The 4,436-nt window shown below is 43.7% G+C and overlaps 1 pseudogene; it reads right to left on the bottom strand.

Annotated features, from left to right (window-relative positions):
* Positions 1-3,814: 3,814 nt before the first annotated feature.
* LOC102264351 (acylphosphatase-1 pseudogene) lies at positions 3,815-4,115 on the bottom strand (annotated as a pseudogene).
* Between the last annotated feature and the right edge of the window lie 321 nt (positions 4,116-4,436).

Raw genomic sequence — 4,436 nt, 5'->3', positions numbered from 1 at the left:
GTAGGCTCCGCTGTCCCTGGGATTCTCCAGGCAAGAACACTGGAGTAGGTTGCCATTTCATTCTCCAATGCATGAAAGTGAAAAGTGAAAGTGAAGTCGCTCAATCGTGTCCGACTCCTAGCGACCCCATGGACTCTAGCCCACCAGGCTCCTCTGTCCATGGGAGTTTCCAGGCAAGAGTACTGGAGTGGGGTGCCAGGGCCTTCTCCAACTACTGTGACAATATAGCTGAAAAAACAGCAGCTGCTAAGAGACTAATGGGTGGGCAGAAAATTCAGCATGGATTCATATATACACTGAACAATGGGATGTTTTCTGTCCAGGTGGGATGGCTTGAGATTTCATGATGTTACTTAGAATGGTGTGCAATTTAAAACTTGTGGACTGATTACTTCTGGAATCTTCCATTTAATATATTTTCAGGGAGTGATTGACCATGGGTAAGTGAAATCTCAGCAAGTGAAACTGCCAATAAGAGGTGCTACTGTATATGTTCTTTTTAGAAACTGTTTCTTCCATACCTTTCTTTCTCCTCCTTTCTTAAATGTTAGTATTTATATATAATACTAATTTTAGTTAGCAAGAAATGAAGGCCCAGCAGTAAGGTTCATTCAGCACGTCTTAAGCAGGACTGGGTAAGAAGAGGCTTTGTTTTTTTTTCCTGGCAAGGGGCAGTGATTTTACACCTGTTGTTGTGTAGTCACTAAGTTGTGTCTGACTCTGTGACTCCATGAACCGTAGCAGAGCAGTCTTCCCTGTCCTTCACTATCTTCCAGAGTTTGCTCAAACTCATGTCCATTGAGTCAGTGATACCATCCAACTGTCTCATCCTCTGTTGCCCGCTTCTCCGCTTGTCTTCAGTCTTTCCCAGCATCAGGGTCTTTTCCAATGAATCGGCTCTTTGCATCAGCTGGCCCAAGTATTGGAGCTTCAGCTTCAGTATCAATTCTTCCAGTGAATATTCAGGGTTGAGTTTTTAGGATTGACTAGTTTGATCTCCTTGCTGTCCCAGGGACTCTTTAGTCTTCTCCAGCACCACAGTTCAAAAGCATCAGTTCTTCAGTGCTCAGTCTTCTTTATAGTCCATCTCTCACATCCATACATGACTACTGGATACATAGCTTTGACTAGATGGACCCTTGTTGGCAAAGTGATGTCTCTGCCTGTCAATATCTAGGTCTGTCATAGCTTTTCTTCCAAGGACCAAGTGTCTTTTCATTTCATAGATGCAGTCTGTGTCGCCTGCATTAGCAGGCAGATTCTTTACCACTGAGCCATCTTATAAGCCCAACCTTACACTACTTCAGTGCTTTCATAGACTGCCACACCCGGACAAGGTGTTCACTGAGAAAGACAACCTACTGTTTTTCTTGAAGTTAAGTTTATCCAGTTCTTAAATTCTGCGAATGTAACCTTCCCACTTTTTTGGTGTAAAAAAGTATTACTTCTCTTATGAAATGATGGTCATAGTAGATCGCAGTTGGTAATGTCTTTCTGCAACAAAAGTCCTCTGCATCCCCTTATTGGTTTGTAAAATGAAAAAATCTTAAACTTCTGCTTCATTCTCATGCTTCTTCTGGCTCAGATTTTACATGTAGATACATATACATTTGTGATGGATATGACTGACCCATATTCTGTCTCCTTTTCATACACCTTCCTGTACTGCAGAGGCTAGAAAACCCACAACTATACATCACAGATTTTTTTGCCACTAGGATTCTGTTTCTAAATTATGATCTATCTGTAGTCTGCAAACCCAAGAGACTTGAAAAGTAGAAGTGAGGTAGGAGCCACCTCCTGGCTGCTTTGGCGCTTGCTGCTGGCCAGAACGATTGTGAGGTGCTGGGCTTTTGGCAGCAGTGTTCCGCATCCATGCACTAGCTCTTGGCCACTGAAGGCTCTGAGGCAGTGTTAGCAACATTGCCCTCTGGATCACAGCCAGAGCACTGTGTTCTTGAATTCAACAGTTTCAGCAATAAAGCTTTGTTTTTTAAAAATATTTATTTATACAAAGAGTCAGACAGGACTGAGTGACTTTCATTTTCATTTAGTTATTTGCCTGTGCTAGGTCTTTGATGTGGCATGTGGGATCTAGTTTTCTGACCAGGGGTTGGACCTGGGCCCCCTGAAATGAGTGCAGAGTCTTAGCCACCGGACCACCAGGAAAGTCCCAGCAATAAGTTGTGATTCCTCACCTTTCTTATTTTTTTTTTTAAAAAGGCTGTGCTGGGTCTTTGCTGCTGCATGGGCTTTTCTCTAGTTGCAATGAGCGGGGGCTACTCCCTAGCTGCGGCTTCTCTTGTTGTGAAGCACGGGCTCCAGAGTGAGTGGGCTTCAGTAATTGCTGCAGGTGGGCTCAGTAGTTGCAGCCCCCAGGTTCTAGAGTACAGCCTCAGTAGTTGTGGTCCACAGGCTTAGTTGCGCTGGGGCATGCAGGATCCTCCTGGATCAGGGATTGAACCCATGTCTCCTGCATTGGCAGGCAGATTCTTTACCACTGAGCCACTCAGGAAGCCTGATTGCTCAGCTTTCTGAAGCTCCCCTCCCGTGAGTGTGTTTACTAATCCCATTCTAGGAGCCATTTCTGGGAAACAGCAGAGACTCTGCTCCTTCAGTTCTTCAAACGATTTTGTAAGCATGCATGTCCCTGTATTAAGGTATTTTCTGTTTAAAATAAAAGTGATTTCTGTTTACTGCAAATAACCCTGACATATACAATACCTGACTGAGCAGTAAGTCCACTGTTTCTTCTATACTTCCCCTACTTGCCGCTCCTCATCCTCTGCCTTCCCTTTCCCTCTTCTTTCTATAATACCAAATGCAGTATAACCTGGTGTCTTCACCCTTGGTCTTTTGAGGCCCTGTAGCTGTTTCTTGAGCCTCCAGATAAAAAGAAACCCACGATGGGCTTCCCTGGTGGCTCCGTGGTAAAGAATCTGCCTGCCAATGCAAGAGACATGGGTTCAGTCCCTGAGTCAGGAAGACCTCACATGTGGAGGAGCAACTAAGCCGGTGTGCCCCAACGACTGAGCCCACGTGTTGCAACTACTGAAGTCCAGGTGTCCTAGAGCCCAGGCTTGGAAACAAAAGAAGCCATCAAAACGAGAAGCCTCCACACCACAATTAGAGAGTAGACCCTGCTCACTGCAACTTGAGAAAAGCCCTCGTAAAAATGAAGAGCCAGCACAGTCAAACATGAGTAAATAAATTAACTAAAAAAAAGAAAGTAACTCATTATCACAATATTTCACAAGGTGGGTGGGAGGTGGGAGCAGCTAGTCTCCTGGAGGTTGAGGTTTTCCCTGACACCCGAGAGGCTATCTGACTCAGTGTCTCAGGTTCTCACTAATCAAGATGCCAGTGGCTTATCTTTACCCACTGGAGGGTTTGGGTCTGTGATGAGGAACAATAGCAGTTTATTCCTTGGATTCTAGGTCCCCTGAGACACAATTTCTAGTTTGACTCACTGGGCATCATCATCGTCGGGAAAGTGACAGTGCTCTACGTGTATGAATTATTAACCTAAAACTAATATTATATGTTTCCATATTCTTTTAACATTTCTAGGAAAAAACGCTTTTCTCTCATAAACACAATTCTTTTTTTTGAAAGTTGTAATGTGTTTTCATTGATTAGAATTGTTTACAGTGTAATCATTCCATCATACCTATAATATACAGTCATAATCAAATATCTGATACTAAAGTAACTTACTGATAAATTCTAATATTGAACATAGAGTACTTCCATCTCTATTAACAATAAAAAACAAAACCACTGAGTTTATCTCGGAAAATTTAAATTCTGGCCATTATTTTACAAGTTGGGAATCTGAGTAATCCAACTTTGAGATGACTTTCTCACTGTAGAAGTTTGCTCTGTTGGTGAACGTTTGTTTTGGGATTTCCTCTTGTCTCAAGCCATTCTTGCAAACGACGCACTTTGGGGATGGGACCTTTCAATCGCCCTTGCCCTCTGCCTTGGTCAGTGTTCTGGACCTGGCCTCTCAATCCCAGCTTTTTACCCTCCGCCTGAGTATATTTGCAGAACACTCCTTGCGCCTTCCCCAGTGTTTCCTAATCCACTGATACCAGCGTGTCCTCTTCTGCCATGCTGATGCTCACCCCTCCTCATCGTCCTCTCATGCAGCCAGGACTGCCTCTGCAACCACTGTGCCAACGGTTCTCCCAGGTGCGCAATCTCTGTGCCCAGAAAGCTTAGACAAACAATTCTCCAAAAATTTTTTAAAATCTCCTTCCTCCCTTGTCCCACTCCTACTGCCACTTTGCTATAAGCAACACATAACAATACCTTATTATGCCAGAATGGTGATAGCCTATAGTTTTCCCATGGTACTCTTACTACTGCAAATACAGCTGCCTCTTGTTCCTTCTCCTATCTTTAAACTATGGCCATAGTGATACTGAAAGGCC

The sequence above is a fragment of the Bos mutus genome, chromosome 5, assembly GCF_027580195.1.
Source record: "Bos mutus isolate GX-2022 chromosome 5, NWIPB_WYAK_1.1, whole genome shotgun sequence".
NCBI lineage: Eukaryota > Metazoa > Chordata > Mammalia > Artiodactyla > Bovidae > Bos > Bos mutus.
This window is presented reverse-complemented; position numbering and strand designations above follow the sequence as displayed.